Source organism: Citrus clementina, unplaced genomic scaffold (assembly GCF_000493195.1).
Source record: "Citrus clementina cultivar Clemenules unplaced genomic scaffold, Citrus_clementina_v1.0 scaffold_3, whole genome shotgun sequence".
Classification (NCBI taxonomy): domain Eukaryota; kingdom Viridiplantae; phylum Streptophyta; class Magnoliopsida; order Sapindales; family Rutaceae; genus Citrus; species Citrus x clementina.
The window spans coordinates 37229442-37249637 of record NW_006262339.1 but is presented as its reverse complement, the minus strand read 5'-3'; the positions used below and the strand labels follow the sequence as shown (position 1 = coordinate 37249637).

General features: G+C 35.6%; 1 long non-coding RNA gene and 2 pseudogenes across 4 annotated transcripts; 2 read left to right on the top strand and 1 right to left on the bottom strand.

The window, feature by feature from the left end:
- LOC18048015 overlaps window positions 1–455 on the top strand; it is an 8604-nt pseudogene extending 8149 nt beyond the window's left edge.
- A 3462-nt stretch (window positions 456–3917) lies between these two features.
- LOC18048013 lies at window positions 3918–9672 on the bottom strand. Of its 4 annotated transcripts, none has more exons than XR_002906672.1 (6): window positions 9414–9672; window positions 8666–9217; window positions 8218–8458; window positions 7875–8074; window positions 6548–6756; window positions 3918–5334 (listed from the first exon to the last, which is right to left on the bottom strand). It is a non-coding gene; the product is annotated as an uncharacterized LOC18048013 (long non-coding RNA). The 4 variants fall into 4 exon arrangements; XR_002906673.1 differs by having other exon boundaries at window positions 7875–7953; XR_002906674.1 differs by having other exon boundaries at window positions 8666–9202.
- A 6189-nt stretch (window positions 9673–15861) lies between these two features.
- Window positions 15862–18983, top strand: LOC112099944 (annotated as a pseudogene).
- The last annotated feature ends 1213 nt before the right edge of the window (window positions 18984–20196 follow it).

Genomic DNA, 20196 nt, shown 5'->3' with positions numbered 1-20196 from the left:
ATTTTTTTTTTTTTTTTTTTCTTTCAAAGCATTCCAATACTTCGAGGAATATGCTACAGAACAAAGAAACAGAGTTGCCAGGCCTCTGTAATGCAGACTCAACATCGGGCATAGATGTCAGGAGATTAGTCAATGGAAATCGTGACTTGTTGAGAGGAAATACCAAATGATGGTGCTTGAGAAAACTAAGAGTTGTAGCTAGATCAAATACTGAATCTGAATATGAAGCTTTAGCTCAAAGAGCTTCTGAGTTGACATGCTCATCCATTGTGCCATGAAAGCAAATGAAATCATATTGTAATTGGCGTGCAATTTATAATTGAGTGAGAAAGTAGCAAATAAAAAGACTGACACTAGACATTTTCCAAGCCAAGAGAAGTGGGCATGTTGGTGATACATCTACTAAATTATTGGCAGGAGGGAGGTCCAACCATCTTGAAAGCAGGCTCAATGTTGCCAACAGATAAATATTGCTTGATGTGTAATTTTTAGATTAAAGACGCAAAATACGACATGAAGTGACGCTAGTAACAATCAATAATGGATGATAAAATTGGTGAAAAAGTTTAATATTATCCAACCAAACTTATGAAATAAGAACCTTAAATATTAAAATACACATATAAAAAATTAATTAAATAAAAAATAATTTATTTTATTGTAAGAAGAGTAGAAATATACAGCTAGATTGAGAACAATAAAACCAGTCGTTGCCGGGAAACAAAGGCTTGGCAAATTATAATGATGTTGCCGCTGCCTATTGATAACTGAATCACGTTAAGGGTGTTTTCGAGATTGAGGTTAAATGACTGTAATTTAAAAATTACAACATTAAAGTGTTTGGAAAAATAAGGTGTTTTCGAGATTGAGGTTAAATAACTGTAACTTAAAAATTACAACACTAACGTGTTTGGAAAAACAATAACTACTGTAGTTTGGAAGTTATATTAATATGGTTTTTCACTTGTATCATGAAAAATTTATTATATTTTTAATAATCTTGTCAAAATTATTATTTAAAATGTGTATTTACTATAAATTATTAATTTTTATTTTATAATTATAATATTTTTTTTTTCACAATTGTAACTCCTCAATCCCAAACAGGGCCTACGAATTAGATTTAATTTTTGCTTGCAATGCTTTTGCACATGATTGACAATATGGGCCAAAATAATAACTATTTTTGTTGCTGATTGCGGTTCACATGAACGATCCAAGCCTATTACACAAGTTGAATAATTCTGCCTCATTTTGCTCGCTTTAAGCACATTTATTTCTCAATCTTCAACTTATTATCATGTTCAATAAAAATAAATCATTCAACTAAAATATAAAAAAAAAAACAAAAATAGAGTTAGAGAGAAAAATATATCAGCAAACCGTAGCCGTCGTGCAACTTCTCTATGCTTCTGCTTTTTGTTGTTATAAGTGCCAGGGATAGCAAGAGAGGGGGAAGGTGGGGTGGGAGTCTGGGAGAGTTGAGCAAAATGAAGCGCCTACTGCTCATCAACTCTTTCTTAGTAAAACCGCCCCTTACGTTTGTATTTTGAATGCAGATGCAAAAGCGATAATTATCCCTTGGGTAGTTACCTAAAATAGGTTGGGTCAGCTCATCATGGGCAACCGACTCCATGTCTGACAACTGTAAATGACAATAAAAGTGACGGGTGCGCCTAAGTTACAGTTAATGTCACTTACCGTTAGCCTGTAAAAATTCGTCCTGTTCCCATACTCTATATTATTTATAATTTATTCGTAAGTATTATAAAATTTTTTGAATTGTAAAATTTTATTTAGCCCCTTACACTCAATTTTATTTTATCATAAAATTAAAAAAGTATGAATAAAGAACCAAAAAGTGGTGGAAAAAAGAGTTGAAAAGTTTAATCTAAAATTTGAAAAAACTTATCAAGAATCTGATAAAGTCGAACAATAAGTAGGAATTTAAAAAATAATCTTGAAACATCCATGCAAAATGTTGAAATTCAATTAAAAGAGTAGGAATATAGAACCAATAAATGGTAGGAAAAAGAGTGGAAGCGCTTAACCTAGAAGTTGAAATGACTTGATAAAAAATTGATAAATTCTAATGAAGAGTAGAAAACCAAAAAATAAAGTTGAGACATTCACCCAAATATTGGAATTCAATAAAAAGAGAAAGAATATAAAACCAAAAAGTGATGGGAACAACAATTGAAGAGTTTAACCCAAAAATTGTAAGTACATACCGATAATTTGATAAATTTCAATAATAAATAGGATCTAAATAATGAACTTGAAATATCAACGTAAAATGTTAGAATTCAATGAAAAGAGTAGGAACATAAAACCAAAAAGTGGTGGAAAAAAAAGTTGAAGAACTTAACCTAAAATTCGGAAAGAGTTGTCAAGAATATGATAAATCCAATAATAATTGGGATCAAAAAATAAGCTTGAAACATTTATGAAAAATATTGGAACTAAATAAAAAGAGTAGAAATATATAACCAAAAAATAGTGGAAACATGAGTTGAATAACATAACCTAAAAATTTGAAGGACTTAACAAGAATATGATAAAGTTTAACAATAAGTCGAGATATAAAAAATGAACCTGAAATATCCAAGCAAAATGTTAGAATTTAATGAAAAGAGTTGGAATACAGAACCAAAAAGTGACGAGAACAAGAGTAGAAGAAGTTAACCCATAAATTGAAATAACTTACCAAGAATTTGATAAATTTAAACGCGAAGTAGGGATTTAAAAAGTAAATTTAATATATTTACTCAAAATATTGGAATGCAATAATAAGAGCAGGAATATTGAACAAAAAAGTGGTGGAAGAATAAGTTGGAACAACTTAGTAATAACTAGATAAAGTCTAACATAATATAGAGATATAAAAAATAAAATTGAAATATCAACCTAGAAATTTGGAATTTAATGAAAAAAGTGGAAATATAAAACCAATAACTGGTGGAAAAATGAGTTGAAAAAACTTAGCAAAAATTTGATAAATTCTAACGGAAAGTAGGGATTTAGAAATTGAACTCAAAATATCCAAATAAAATATTGAAATTCAATAAAAAGAGTAGGAATATAGAACTAAAAAGTGGTGAGAACAAGAGTTGAAGAAATTAACTCGAAAGTTGAAATAATTTACCAATAATTTAATAAATTCAAATGGGAAGTAGGGATCTAAAAACTAGACTTGATATATTTACCCAAAATGTCGGAATTCAATAAAAAATAGTAGAGATATAGAACTAAAAAGTGGTGAAAAAATAAATCGGAATAATTTACCAAAAACTAGATAAAGTATAACAGATTGTAGAGATACAAAAATAAACTTGAAATATCCACCTAAAAAGCTGGAAGTTATTGAAATGAATAGAAATATAGAACCAAAAACTAGTGGGAAAATGAATTAAAACAAAATACCAAAATTTAGATAAATCATCAAGAAAAATAGAAATTTGACAAGTAAACTTGAAACACGTATTATAAATATTGGAATGTGACAAAATAAGTAGGAATATAACTATTTTATGATATATTTATAGTTTTTTTTATATTTTTTTGTACTGTTTGTAAATTTAAAATTATCACAAGTTTTTTCCTCATTTAATTACAATTTTATCTTTTTTTATAATTTTTTTACATTAAAAACAAATAAAAATGTAATTTTTATTATATTAACCGGTTAAAAAACGGTTGTACCGGTTGCATGCCAACGCTGTATGAAATACAGCGCTGCATGGAAGGTTGACTCCTGATAATAAATTTATGGATACTGTTACAACTTATTGAGCACTCGTGTTTTTTCTTTTTTGGTAAAAAATAATTGGGTAACTCTTTTAAAGTTAACAAAAATCTCCATATTAGTCTCGGGTTATTACCTCTTCCGATTTGACACGTTTATTGTTGTCTGCACAGGTTTCGTCGTCGTCATAATTGGAAATTGGCAGATGGAGTCAAAAACCCGTGTTAATTGTTATCGCGAAACTACCTCAAGCCAAGAATCCCAAACTCTGTCTTTATTTTTCATTTTGTATTCCTCGCTCGCAATCGCTTTACTTATCTTGCTTGTTCCTCATCAATACGCCGATGGAAATTTTGTTCCGGGTTCCATATTTGCTGCGCAGCCATTTTTGTTTCACGCCTTTCTGTTCTCGGTCCTGCTCTCATTCGCCGGCGCATCTAGCTCTTTGTTGATTGGAATCAATTGCCCGCGTACGGCAATTGGTAGATGTTATTACAGAATTTCAATGGTTTCCATGGCATCAGCTTTATTGATACTGGCTTTAGCCTTGTTTCTTGAAATTTTGAAGCTTCTGGGTTCTCCAGATCTTGAGTGGTGGCAGCTTCTATTTCAGGTATTTGGAAGGATCAGTCCTTCTGAAGAAGAAGAAAACAGAGAGTTATAGAGTCCGCTGTTGGGTTTTGATTTCTACTCATATAATAATTGTTTTTTAAAAAATTGGCAGTCTTATTTTCTTTTTCAATTAAGAAGATATAATGTAGATTTCAAGTGTTCTTGTATGAAGATTATTAGTATTCATTAGCTGTTTGCTGATGAGTTGAGGTTTCAGATTCATGTATGAAATTTCATTGAAGAAAATAAATTAGATACGAAGATTCAAGTGTTGAATTACATAAGCACTAAACATTGGAAACTTGTTTTAATCAAACTCAAATCCTTTTTGGCTGGTTGCAAGACCTTGGTGGGAAGGCCACTCTGAAGGGTTTTGGTTTTTAGAGGTGAGAACTTTTGATCAATTTAGCAGCTGCCCAATACCGACTTCACAGGTTCACGAAGGAGAGAAATGACAAAAATTTCAAATTGCCTGGTACATTAGAGGGAGATCACAAGTTTTCACTAATATGGTGAGCAAATGTGGAATATGAAATAACTCTCAATCTCACTTCCCAAAGAACTAATACATCATTCCTCTCAAATATACACTCAAAGAGGAGAACCCTCGAATGTATTCAAGCATCTCACCCAAACAAAAGCTTAAATACGACAAACTAAAATTGCTCAGAAAGAGTATTATAAACTAGAGAACTCCTTGAACCCCAATGTTTTTTTCTTTTTTTTTTTAAACTTCTTCTTCAATACTTCAAACCATGCAAATGCATGGCTATTTATAGCCATACTACCTTAATGGTTTTCTTTGGTATTACTCAAGTTCGCAAATTGCTCAACAAATTGCTCTACAATTTGCTTCACATGCTTCCCACCAAATCCATTTAGTGAATAAATAGAGCCATATGTCTCTAACAATCTCCACCTTGGCTCCAACTTTTCCATCTCCAAGACAAGATGAGAAATGATGTTTCCAAATGCACCTAATAATGAAGTGGCATGTAACAATACATAGCATAAGGACCAAGGAATCATAGAAGTACCAAACAAATAAAATAAATAAAAAACAATGAAAAGCTTTTACTCTGTTACATAATTTCTAGCATATTACTCCATTATAGCTATTTAATCAAAACGTTCAAGAATCTATAATGGGGATGCAGGCATCCAATTTGACAAGTGAGAGGTATCAACTTGGTCTCAAAGAACACTTGTATTGAGTTCAACATCTAACAGACATACAAACAAGGTATGACCTCTCAAACAAGGTATCAACTTGGTCTCAAAGAACACTTGTATGGAATTCAACATCTAACAGACATACAAACAAGGTATGACCTCTCAAAAAAAAAAAAAAGGGGACAAAAGCATGGAGAGATGCACCAATATCTAAATAAATTGGTAAAATATTTTAAAATAAAGTTCCTGAACACTCCACTACCCCCTTCCCGTTTAACAATGTGGTTCTTAAAATATGGCTATAGGACGAGCCACCATTGAGTACCTTCGGATCACCATGGTCAAAATCGTTTACAAAAAGATTGCTTTTCTCCATAGCCGTCCATTTATAAACTCAACATGTTCCACCAAATTATCTTCATCAGTTTGTATTAATTCACCTTTTTAACATCTGCATTTTCATCTGACTCAGAACCATCCATTTCCTCAGCCAAATGTTTATCTCGAAGCCCATCGGCAATTTCTTCCCCAGTTTGATAATGCTTACCTTGAATATACTCTGCATCACCATCTGTATCTTTTGGATTCTCTGTATCATCTATTTAGACATTAGGATTCCAACTGGAAAGGGAAACAACGCTCCTCTAACTTCTAATAAATCAAATATTTTGTGTTTTGAAGCAATTTACCAGTGTATCATCTACATCTTAGTCCTTTCCTGGTAACAGCAGAGCAACAATACTTAAGCCTAAAGGAAAGGAAAAATGAGAGAAGATGGAAAGGATAGAAAATAATAAAATTGGCTTTCATTATCCTGCCCAGACTCTTATCATTCAAAGCAAAATATTTATAAAAGGAAATAGATATATTGAAAATATCATCAACAATACATAAGATATTTCTATATTATATTATTCAAAACACAAAACAAGAAGTAAATAAAAGGTTCTATTTATCAACAAAACAACCAAATAAATACATAAATAAAAAGAAGAGAGAAGGAAACAAATAGTAAACCTTTGCGGGCGTTTTTGGTTTTCATAATCCACTTTAGAAAAACTGAACAACATGGTCATTTATGCTCATGTAGACAGCATCTTTCACATAAACGAGATCCCCGAGGCCGGATAATTATGGGTGCACAAAATGTTTTTCCTTGTCATGCCCTTCTGTCTTTTCGGTAGCAGAAGGTAAAGGACAAGGATCAGCTACAAGGCAATGAGCACCTGATTCAAAAACAGAACATTAGATCATAAATTGATAATACATTGGATAAGAGAAAGATAAATGAACATTTAATTGAAGGAGAGTGCCAAATACAAGTAGACTAATAATACATATTCTTCAGTGTAAAGTCAGGAAAAGAAATTTTCTTTTTCCCTGAAGGTAACCCAATAAGCCTCAACAGAGCTATCATACTAACTAACATACCATGTAAACACAAATCTGTTAGAGCAGAAAATTGTCTCATTAGTCAGCTTTCTTCCTACTGTTTTTTTAAGTTGCACTTTCAATGTATTCCCATATCAGCCACCACCATGCCGAATGAACGAAGCTCCTCGTTGCTTAAGCCTAACCAAGCTGATAAAGAAATTTTACAAACAGGTAAATTCATCTCTCTCCAAAACTGAATTTTACACTTTACATAAATGAACCCTGCATTCATGACCCCAATCAGGTTGAGCTTTGACTTAATAAAAAAGAAGACCTCTCCATGTTATGCTCAATCAAGCTTGTTTTTCATCACAGCCTGCTTCCAATTGTTGACAAAATGATACAGACGTCCATGCTTAGGCCATAACTCTGTTAGAGAAAAAAAAAATTGTCTCATGAGTCAGCTTTCATCCTAATCTTTCTCATGTTCCACTTTCAGTGAATGCCCATGTCAGCCACCAGCAAGCTGAATGAATGAAGCTCTATGTTACTTGAGCCTAACCACCTCCCTTTCCAAAGCCGAATCTTATGTTTTATTTACATAAATCAACCCAGCATTCATGTTGAGCTTTGCTTTTCCGAAAGAAGAACTCTCTAAGTTATGCTTAACCAAGCTTGTTTTCCATCACAACTCCCATCCAACCGTTGACAGAATAATAAAAATGTCCTTGCTTAGGCCATACAGATGAATATTAGGTGCCTCTCAACCCACCTATACCTAAAGTAATATGTGTCCAACAAGCATTGATTTTTCAATAACATCATTTGCAACACTACCCTTATGTTGAGAAACAAACCCGCTCCTCACCTTCATTTTTTTTCAAATTAAAAAAAAAAAAAACTTGAGCATATTCTCAAAAAGAAAAAATTCCAATCCGAACAGTGATGTTAAGTGGGTTACAATGCATACCTTAGTTCCTTTCTTCAGATTGCATCCTCACAGATAACCAAAAATTCTAGCGTTTCCATGACATTTTCAAAATGATCAACTAAGACATAAGGATGAGAAGGACACATAAGGATACTTCATAAAAGAGATAAACCGTGCAAGATTGTGAATGTCATGTTTGAGTACCCAATGAATAAGGTGAAGAAATAGAAACAATTAACCTAAACCAAAAAAAAAAAAGTTACAAATAGCAGAACATAATCTTCTACTGTAATTCAACAAAAGAACTAATTTAGATTTTAAATTTCTAACCAAAGAAGAAGAAGATGATTAACTGTTATCAAACACTGCTGAGAACACTTACTCTCTCACGATTCAAGCTTGTACAGGGGACCTGACATGCCAGGGTGGTCCAGCATATAAATGATTTATGTAACCGTTCTATATAAGGACCATCAGGCCTCGAATCCTCAGAACTTTCTTCTTTAGTTTGTCTTGCTGCCCTTCTTCTCTCCGGCACTTCCTATTTAACTTTAGCTCTCTCTGCCTCCATGCCTTTTTTTCATTTTTTTTTTGGGCACTTTCTTAAACTGTTGCTTCTTCATCTGCATAACCCCAATATAGAAACTCTTAGTGCTATACAGAACAGCACATGAAGTGCAGAAATAAACAAATAGAATAGCGAAACAAGATCGATACTACATGTGAAGTTCGATTCTGCTCTACAGATTTACTACTCATTCTAAGATAGCCGTCAGAGGATTAAAATATGTCAACTATATGTTAAAAGACATTGGTCTCGACAAGCATACCTTCTTGTTTCTAATCAACTGAAGATGTTGAACAAGAGCATGGACTTTTCTTTCCTGAGGCTCCATAACTACAGCTCTTCTATTTTCGGGAAATGGTAGTTTCCTGATAGGAATATCCTTGGGCTTGGATTCAAATGGAAGAGCAGCCTGTAAAATATTAGGAATCAACAATGGGTGAACTTCCTCGGTTTCCTCTCAAACTATATAAACAGTTTAAGTTATTACAAATGGCCATGAGAAGTTACACCGACCAGCATTTTGGGTAGAAGAAGAAACTATGCTGAAAGAGAAGAATAATAATAATAAAATCACGTGCTTCACATCACAAACTACCATGTACAGTGAATACTTGTTAATAGGGATATAGAAAGATTATATGTTCTTTCCGCAACTCGGCTACAGTTTGATTGCTTGCCAGGTCTTATCACAAGGCTGCAAGGCTGTGCTCAGCGGGCTATAAAAGTGAGGCACTTCAACATCAGCCCATCCACGCATGAAAACAATGTTGCTCATCAGAATTCTGTCTCAAAGGTGCACCTGGCAATCCCTTTCCTAAGATTAATTACAGAATGTAAAATTAACAACCCTCCCAGGGTCCCACAGCCCTTAAAAAAAAAAGGATGGATAAAGAAGAAGAAAATATGTGAGGTGAAATATGTTCTTAAAATGAAAACTACAGAAATTTGCCTTTCTAGATCAAGAAATTTTTTTTTCCCACAAGTTAATAGCAACAGGAAGAGAATCTAACCTGATTGTTGGATAAATTCTGAACAGCAACCACCCAAACCCAACGAGGGGCGAGACAACCCCAGAAAGTGGCAAGGCAATGCATGTGTTGTGGAGTGTACTGCAACATGCAGTACCACACATTACAGTCCTCTTATGGCATAAACAGGCATAGTTTGGAAACACCTCCATCCAATAGAAACAATAGTGGCATCTCTAGTCTTGAGAATGTCGTGCCATCTGCACCACTTTAACCTAAACTGGAAGAAACAATGAAATTGAAACATCTTATGGCCTAGAGATATTGTTAAGAGTAATGATACAGCCACAAACTCTTGTACAAACTTATTTTGTACAAACTGATGTGGCATGATAAGATTGGTTGAATTAAATATCACTTGGCCCATATGATTTATTTTTATTAATTTATATTTTCATTCAACCAATAAATTAATGCCACGTCAGTTTGTACAAAATAAGTTTGTACAAGAGTTTGTGGCTGTATCATTACTCTATTGTTAAACTAGATAATAACATTAACTATCAAAATTAGAATGAAACAGTAAATCTGGTTATTCTACCTAAGTTTAACCAATATATTTATCTGTGAACTTGTAAGCCATCATTTTTAATACGATAAAAGGATAAAATCTTATTAACAAGAGAAGAACCATGAAAAGTTCTGTAGTGCAGCAGTCCACTCATTACATCATACTGAAATAAAAAACAAAACTATAAGACCATACAAATGAAACTATAACAACTTCAAATCTCCAAGAATGAAGAATGAAGAATGAAGATATATACTGACATTGTTTAATGAAAGAAACCCACAAAGATGCCAAAAACAAACTTTGACCCATCATCCGGATATGGTTTCAGGCATCGGCGAAACTAAACTAAATAACAAGAAAAAGCAATTATTTAATAATTCAAGAGGCAGTTTTCTTTTCCAGGATGACTGAGTCTATATCTAAGGTTGACCATCACTCATGCTCAAACAGATCGCTTAAATGCAAAAGGTATGGCGGAAATAGGCAACACACAAAGAGCACCAATAAGCCATATCATGAGATTTTCAGGAAATAGCATCCCCAGGATTGACAAGAATCCACAAAAGCTGGCAGCACATCCCATTGCAGTCATCATTCGAGAAGCTCTGCGGCTGCGCTGGACAATACACGCTCCAAGGCACAAAAGAAATCCAGCAAAACCTAAAATCTTGGCCACAAATAAGAGAGTTTTGGCAGCCTCTGATAAAGATGTGCCAGCCTTATACCGAATCAGTGGCGCAGCTACACAGACTTCAGCACCAAGAAAGAGGCATATCATGTCCAAACTAGGGAAACAGAGCTGTCCTTCAGACTGAGAGGATGCCACCCCATACGGTGGTGATCTATTCGGCGGTGGCTGTTTGTCACCGTCTCCATCTTTAGATGATGCACAGCTGGATGATCTTGAGGCCAGAGGGACTGAATTAGGAGAAATAACAGAGTAGTCATGGCTCTGGTGGTCACCTGGGAGTATATGTTTCTCACCACCATTGTCTCCCCAGTGCGGCTGACTTCTAAAAGCAGTTGTTCCAAACATGTTATATGGCTTCAGATCAGGCCAACCATTAACATGTACCAAGAGTTTATCCACTTGAGGCAGCGTATCAGGCCACTTTCTTGAATTCTTGCGTTCGACGGCCTGAGGTTTGTCCAACCGGAACTCCAGAAGTTCAGTATAGACATTTACCCTGTCCATCCTCCACAGAAGAGGGAAATTTTCATATGAAGATTCCTTAACATTAGCTTCGTGTAAAGACCCGTTTATTGAAGACCCGTTTCTTGAAGTATTGAAATCTCCAATATAATAATTGAACGTCACTATGATCATCGCTATGATCATCAGTCTGATCATCTCTCCGAAATTTTCATATGAAGATTCCTTAACATTAGCTTTCTGTGAAGACCCGTTTCTTGAAGTCTTCAAATCTTCATTACAACAAGCGACTGCGATCGCCACTCTGAGCATCTCTTCCCCCATCGCTTCGATTATTATTTCCATCTCCAGCAAGAAGAACGATAAGACCAAGATCGTAATCTCTCTGGCAAGATAAGCCCGTTTGCCAATGGATCAAAAAAACCCTATGGTGTGTTTGGTAAACCACAGCCGTTGAATTCCTCTAAATAGATCCGACGAATGGATGTGACGAATAAAACATGGGTTATTTTTACATACCTCCCCTGAGGTTTCACCTAATATCAGTTTAATAGAAAGTATCTCTGTATTTTTATATCCCTCCCCCGCAGTTAGTATAAAATTATGTATAGCATCAGTACACAAGGCTAAAATCGTAAAAGCTCATTTAAAATTCAAAAAACTTAAAAAGTTCACTGTACTAGTATGGGTAATCGCAAAAATGAGAGTAACATCACTTCATTATCCGGTCCAAATCATTAACCAAAAAATAATGCCTTCACAAAAGTGCAAAAGATTTACACTTGCACAATTTACACATGCCGCACCATGTCTCACCGTTGCAGCCCACGATTTCGTTCCCCTAATTCCCAATTTCACAAAACAAAACAACCCTTAAAAGCTACATCCTTTCTCATCTAGCCATTCCTCTCGATTCGGCAGTTCCTCCACGCCTCTCCACCTCTGCACAGCTCGATGTCGTTGCAAATGACTTCAGCTCCTGACTTTGTCTCTGTGTGTGTGTCAAATCCTCGTCGCTTGGTGGGTAATCCTCTACTAGTGCTGGTGGGTGGGCTGGTACAGATTCAACTACCTCTTATATAGTATCTTCTTCTTCAGTGAGCTATAGATTGAGGATGTTGATTGCTCAGGTGTGCTCGCTGGAATCTAATGAATCTAATGGTTGGTTGGATTGACGACAAAGATGGCTAGCTTAGCGGCGACGAACGAGTGGTAGAGCTTCTGATTTGGAGGCTGGGTGCGACGTTGCCGTGGTGAATCAAGAGCAGAGGAAGGTTGGGTTTTGGCTAGCAATTGTTGGCAAGTTAGACGCTGGAATGGACGAGGGAGTGGTGATGGTGGGAGATGGCATTGGTAATGGCATGGGGCTTTTTTAAAAAAATAAATGGTTTCTTTCCAAGTTAAACGGCAAAAGCTCTTCCTATGTTTTTCTTTTCTTTTTTTTTTCAATTTATTTGTTATTTTTAGTTAATGCTTTAATTTGAGAGCTACGGTTTGAGTCCATTGATTTGAGTTGTTTTTTAGAACTAATTGGGATAGCAAATTAGATTTTGAGAGGAATATTTTATTCTTTAAAATGGCTTTTTGATTTGTGATTGGATTTGCAAGAAATTTGTAGATTTTGAGTCGATAGATAGAACAAATTAAAGAGATTGATAAAATACTATCTTGGGATAAAATTGTTTTTGTTCGTGTCTGTACAAAATCTACCTTGAGCAATAGGACAATATGCAATTAAAGTGATCCCAAGTTCATCACAGGCAGCCTTCACACCATTCTCTTCTGGTTTTCTGTATATGAGGCTATAGTTCACTTGGTTTGAAGCTAATGGAATTCCTGTCTTTTTAAGCTTTTCGTAAGCATTGCGAAGTCGTTTCTCTGAATCAAAGTACCATATCAAATTATAAATTTATCATATTTCTTTGCGTTAAGGGAGGAAAAGAAATTCTAGTTGCATGAACCAAAATATTAGAGATTATTATAACCCATAGCACAACGAAGAAAACAAGAATGAACTCAGTGGCATATGTTTATTCAACTAAGATTGAATCAGTTACAGCAGAAGAAAATTAGTAAAAGTACCACTGTAATTTGAAACACCAACAACCTTCACAAGGAGAAAAAAGAATGCTAGGCTGAGAGATTGAGTGCATGCTAGGCCCATTTATTATTATTTTTTGACCTTTTTCTTTTTTCACACTATTGATTAGCAGGGAGAAGAAAATTTTTTTGACTCCAAATCTCTAACTTCTAAGCACTGAGAAATTTATGTTTGATTTCAGTATTTTCGGCTTTTGAATATGCTTGCACTGCCAATTTTGCTGGGAAATTGTACCTGTCAGCCTTGAAAGGGTATTTTCGTCCTCTTGTTAGTCCACTAACGGTCAACTGACGGAAATACTAACTGCAGGGGAGGGATGTAAAAATATAGAGATACTTTCTATTAAACTGATATTAGTTGAAACCTCAGGGGAGGTATGTAAAAATACCCAATAAAACATTGAATGACGTAGGACGCGACGAACGCTGTCGCTCCTTTGAAAAACCATAGCAAACCGTATGCCAGAAAGGGTAATTATCATAAACCTCTCTTGAGGTTTGGCGTATTCTCACCGTGATAGATTGTATTCACGTATTCTTAACTACATCCCCTGACGTTAGTACTCCGTTTAGTATAAGTTCGGTTAGTGAGGATAATATAGTAATAGAACTTGTTAATAATAAAAAAATCAAACAAACTTAAAATTATCACGTTGGGTTCTGAAATTGATCTGGATTTTATAAATATCCGATGGATGAAAAATAGAAGCATACTTTTAACCAACAGATATTATCTCAAAAAAAATAAAAAAGAAATAAAAATGGGCATCTTCTTACTCCAGTTCAAACCGAAGCTACAAGAACAACACCCTTTTCATTTTCTCTCTCTCTACTATGCTTTAATAGAGAAAGGGTGCCGCGATCAGGTGACCATCGCAACGAACTCGAAGACGCCGACACCAGGGACGACTAAATCACGACGGCCGCGTGGAAGAATGCCAATCGGTGAGTTTTGCTGTCGACCCACGGACAACCTCAATTTGTACGAGCCGCGAATGAGGTATGAAAATGGCTTATAACTGTGCATGTCAGTTTTATTGGATGGAATTAATGAATTTGGTAAAATATGAGTAATGGGTCTCGATAATCTTTTTGAGAGTCTCTGTTGCTTCCATTCTGTTTTTCCAGCGATTGGGTTAGTTGTAGGTTAATGATTGTTGTAAATGCATGTTCACCTGATTTTGCTTGAAGATGACTTCAGCTACATTATGCTGCCTGGTGAATGATTGAAAATGGGTATGAAAAATTTTTAATTGTTCAAGCTATTGCCGCTGATTGTTGAACAGGGATTCATGCTAGTTTTTGTTAAATTACAGATGTAATTGAGTGTTGGAGTGGGGGTGGGGGGCGAAGTTCGTCCGCCGGACTCCGAATGGGGCGAGACTTTGCGAGGGGCCTCCGTGTGACAAAAATAGGTCGCGGTCACAGCCGCGGCCAAAAAGCAGCCCCCGAAGGCCTGCGTCCCAAAACCCCCCAGCGGAAAAATGGCCAAAAAAAAGGGGGCGCTATAGCCTTGGTGGGAGGCGGCTGGCCAAGTTCGTCCGCCGGACTCCGAATGGGGCGAGACTTTGCGAGGGGCCTCCGTGTGCCAAAAATAGGCCGCGGGCACAGCCGCGCACAATAAGCACCCCCTGAAGGCCTCCGTCCCAAAACCCCCCAGCGGAAAAATGGCCAAAAAAAAGGGGGGGCTATAGCCTTGGTGGGGGGCGGGGGCGAAGTTCGTCCGCCGGACTCCGAATGAGGCGAGACTTTGCGAGGGGCCTCCGTGTGACAAAAATAGGCTGCGGGCACAGCCGCGCCAAAAAATGGCCACCTGAAGGTCAGGTTCCCAAGTTCGTCCACCGGAAAAAGGCCAAAAAAAGGGGTGGGCTATAGCCTAGGGGGTGGGGCTTGCCAAGTTCGTCCGCTGGACTCCGAATGGGGTGAGACTTTGCGAGGGGCCTCCGTGTGCCAAAAATAGGCCGTACGCACAGCCGCGACCAAAAATAAGCCGCCGAAGGCCTGCGTCCCAAAACCCCCCAACGGAAAAATGGCCAAAAAACGGGTGGGCTATAGCCTTGGTGGGGGGTGGAGGCGAAGTTCATCCGCCGGACTCCGAATGGGGCGAGACTTTGTGAGGGGCCTCCGTGTGCCAAATATAGGCCACGGGCACAGCCGCGCCCAAAAATCAGCCCCCGAAGGCCTGCGTCCCAAAACCCCCCAGCGGAAAAATGGCCAAAAAACAAGTGGGCTATAGCCTTGGGGGGTGGTGCTGACCAAGTTCATCCGCCGGACTCGTAATGAGGCGAGACTTTGCGAGGGGCCTCCGTTTGACAAAAATAGGCCGCGGGCACAGCCGCGCCCAAAAATGGCCACCTGAAGGTCATGTTCGCCACAATATTAATATTTGAGGATCTTTGATTTTGTTTTTTGTTTTTTTTATCGTGATATGTACATGTCTTGGTTGAAAAAATGTTATGGTTTGCTGCATTCTCTCGCACTGGAGCAGTGAGTTTAGTGGTTTTAATTCTTTTCTTCTTTTGACCACCGGCTCTTTCTCTCTCTACACTTTTCTAGGGTTCCTTTCTTTGTTCACATTTTGACCACCGGCTCTTTCTCTCTCTACACTCAGTCATCGTCTTCACTTAAAGTCTCTTCACATTCTCTCACTTTCTCAATTTCAAATGGCCAATTTCATAGCTTCATCCTCCCCCAGGTTACTAGCTGCAAGCATGAATATCATCTTCAATGTATTCTTGAATGTTAAGCTCTTGTAATTATTTTTTGGTTGTGTTTCGTGATACGTTATAATATTATAAATTGAATAACCCTTTGTTGAGATAGAGTTTTTATTATATTCCTAACGTGTGAGGTGGGATATTTCAGGATGGTACTTACTTTGATTATGATAATATGGAAGCACATGTTATGCAGCGTTTAGCTACTGCTCGTTATTTTCACGAAAGAGAGATGCAGAGATATCCTGGACTTAATGCTTCCCAAGTGATTGATTCTAGTTCTGCTGCAAATGCTTCTTTAACGCTGCCAACATATACGAATTTACCAAATTTCTGTCATGGGTCATCGCATAGTGATTTGCTAATTTCTGTCATTCGATCAATTGACATGCTCAACCTCCCTCATCTGATCCTGATATTAACAGAGATAGCCCTTTTAAATCCACGTATTTGTTCAAAACTCAAAAGTCCAATTATTTTTCATATTTCAGTTGTTTTCAACTAGCATTTGGCTGGCAAAGCCCAAGAGGTTATTTGAAAGGATAAAAAAAGTTAAAATTGGCTTGGAATGCTGAATTATTCCTGTAAAAGTCTTTTCAATGATGCAATGAAATAAGAGTCAGCTTGGGTGGGAGTACAAATGATTTATGCCCACTCTTATAAGTTGATCTGCATTCTTTTTCCTCCATTTGTTTTTATGTAAATGTACTTTCAAAAAGTTTGATTGTTTTTTTCTTCTTTTCACAAATGGATTTATCTTACATTTTTTTTTTTTGCCTTAGAAAGCTCTTGCTTCCATTGCACAAGTTTTTGTAATTATACACAATTTCTTAGATTTCCATTATTTACATATATGTTTCAGATTATTCAATAGATCATTTTTTTTTTCAGAGTTTTCTTCAGACAGTTACCACCTGATAATCTAAGGAGGCCAAGCCCTTCTGAGATATTCTCCTTCTCAGAGTTTGTAAAATCGAAATGGTCTGCTGCTTCAGCTAGGTAGATTTTCTGCAACTTGGTTTCATTTGGAATTGGTATTTTATATGCTTCAACATGTCAATCTGACTTGCGTTTGTTTCTTAACAAATACAAGGAACTTAAAGGAGAGGCTGCTTTCTCAGAATACCTCAGTTAAGGAACTAAGCAAAGATGTTGAGTGTGAGATGAGTGCAGGAATTGCTGGCGTTGCAAAAATGAATGAACGCCTAGATCTTGCCTCAAAGTGTAGAATTTCTGCCCCATCTTCTGTTAACGTAAGGGGACAATCCAATGTTTTATTTGGTATTTTCACTGTAATTACATCTCTTGGCACCAAAATGGATATGCTCTTTGTAGCCAACAATTCTTTAATTTGTGCGAACAAGGGTTTTTTTCAACTCAATGGTATTTTGGTCATTCTATCAAACAATAGACGGTCAACTAAACGGTAAACTAACATTGGGGGAGGGGACTGAGATTACGTGAATACAATCTATTAAGGTGAGAATACGCTAAACCTCAGGGGAGGTTTCTGATAATTACTCATGCAAGAAATTCCGCCTAATCCCTTCATTTAATTATTAATAAATACACGCCAAAGGGCTCATATCAGGCATGCGGACTTCGGCCCGGCCCTCACGACAATGGCTTAAGAAAAAAGTCCGGGCTTAAGAAAAAAGTCCGGGTTAAACTCACGCCCATTATTTTTTTAAAAAATAAATTTATAAATTAGAATAATATAATTAAAATTAAAAAGTAATTTAAACATAAAAAAAAATTTAAATTCTTAATTTACAAATCGATGATTTAAAAAAGTTAAAATTATGATACTAAATTTTTTTGTATTAATTAATTAAAAGAGCGTTTGAATTAGAGAATACAGTATTAAAGTAAATTATATTTATAAGCTTTTATTTACTTTATTTATTATTTTATTTTAAAATATTTATTTTTCTTAATTTATCTATGATTATAATAACTTGTTGATAATTAATTTATTTTAAATTTACAATAATTTAAAAAACTTTTAAAAAATAAATAAAGCCCAAGCTTGGCCCGAGCCCGGCCTAGGCCATCATGCTTAACTTATAATAGGCTTGGGCCTCGACTTAAAAAAGCCCGGCCCAAGGCTCATTTGCACAATCGGTGCACTCAAGGTCTTCGTGTCATAACCATTGATAGGATTCAATTTCTCTCTCAATAAAATTAAGTAAAAATAAAATTATCTCCCTCTAATTTATGATAAAATAAATATTTTTTTAATATTATGTTATGATAAAAAATTCTTCCTATAATTTAGAGAAGATAGAAAACCCCGCATAAACGGAGGCCCTTGGGATTTTTTTTTTCATTTAGAAAGGGTAAGAGAATGATTTTATATCTAATTTTTTATTTTGAAAGGAGATGAGGACGATTATTGACCTAATTTCTTATTTAGAGAAAAGATGGGGATGAGGCAAAATCTTTATCCCCTCCCCATTTTCCTCTTTTAATTTTTAATTTATTTTTCTAGAATTATTAGTAAATAAATAATATTTTAAATTATAAAATATTAAATATTGATGTAAATAACAAATATCCAAATATTTATACAAATAATATAAATATTAGTTAATATAAAAAGTTTAATATAATTTAGATATAACTATAGCCCAAAGCCCACAACTTATAAATCAAACTCTAAATCACTTTCTGATAGTCTTACTCATCCTTTCAAAATTATTCGCGTCGTAGCCAACTCCCAACTCGTCCTCATCTCATCATAGCCTAGTAGCACATCGCGTTGTCGTCTTGTCGATGACCGAACAACCTAACTCATCGCAATGCCAACTAGCAACCCCACACAGTAGTTCGTTGCACCATAGTAGGTGGGCAAAAGTTATCATTGTTGATGGACAACATTCATGTCAATATTGTATAAAAATCACATTATGTAAATTTTATTTTGAATATTATATATACCAAAAGTTTGATGAAAATGAATGAAATAAGACTTATTCATGATCATTCTCATTTGATTTTATATATTTTAGGTTAATACGACTAAATTAAGTTTGAAAACTAAAAAGATATCAGTTATTCGGAGATGAGGGATTCTCGGGAATCCCCTGTTATTATTTGGGGAGGGGACGAGAATCCCTTCAAGTAATTCTCTAATGGGGGGGAGCAAACGGGGATATATGCAAAATATCGGGGATAAGTATGGGGATGTCAGCCCTCTCCTCTCTCCTCCCAATTGCCATCTATATTATAATTCATGGTAGAAGAAGTATCTCTCCAATATTATATGAGGGTAGAAATTTGAAATGTGTCGTAATAGAATTATTAAGGATAGTCTATTAGAAAAAAGAAAATTACAATGAGTGAACAATTAAAAAGCAGCAAATAAATGTGAAGCAAAAAGAACATAATTAAAACAGCAGCAAATGTAAATAAAGTAACAACTGGAAATTGCAGAAACAATCAACAAATAAAATGAAGAAGATAGAAACAGAAAGCACAAAATAAAAGAAGGAAAATCCCGAGGCATGTTTAGCAACAATATCCTTAAAACAGATTTACCACCTACAGTGCTGCTTTAGGCTTGCTGGTAACTGTTTCCCAAGATACAACGAGTACGAATTATCTATCAAGCACACACAAATAATTCCGATGAACCACAACAGTCAACAGTGGAGAAACTCGATCAGAAATCAAGACGTCAGAAGGAGAGAAAAAGATTTTGTTAAGTGCTCTGTGTGTTTTGATTGTTATGTTCAAAACATAAGAGGAAGCTGCCTCTATATACATATATGGGTATGTAACAGTAGCATAATATTGAATTTCCAAATTCAATATGTGATTTAATTTTGTAATAGCCCATTGAATTAATGAATTAAAACAATTCAATTCTGTAACAACATATTGAATTTCAAAAATTCAAATGCATAATAGCTCAAAATTAAATTAATTTACAAAATCAAAACTGCTTTTGATTTTAATTGTGAAACTGTTACAAAATTTAAAAGGAAATTAAAAACATGGCCATGCGAGCCTTGGTGATTTTGGGTTGATATTCGCATACGGACACGAGTTCAACCAAATTGGTCTTGGATTCGCACCCTCCTTGCGCACGCGCGTGTGGAGAAAGCCGCTATCCTTAAAATTATTACTCATATATATATAAGTATCTATATATAAACACAAATCCCTTCACTTATTTTTTCTTTGTGGGATAAGTCTCATTTTCTTTCAAAATTCCAACTTCAAAGGTGCACTTTGAGAGTCAAATTTCCATTCACCAAGCATCATTTTAAGTGAATG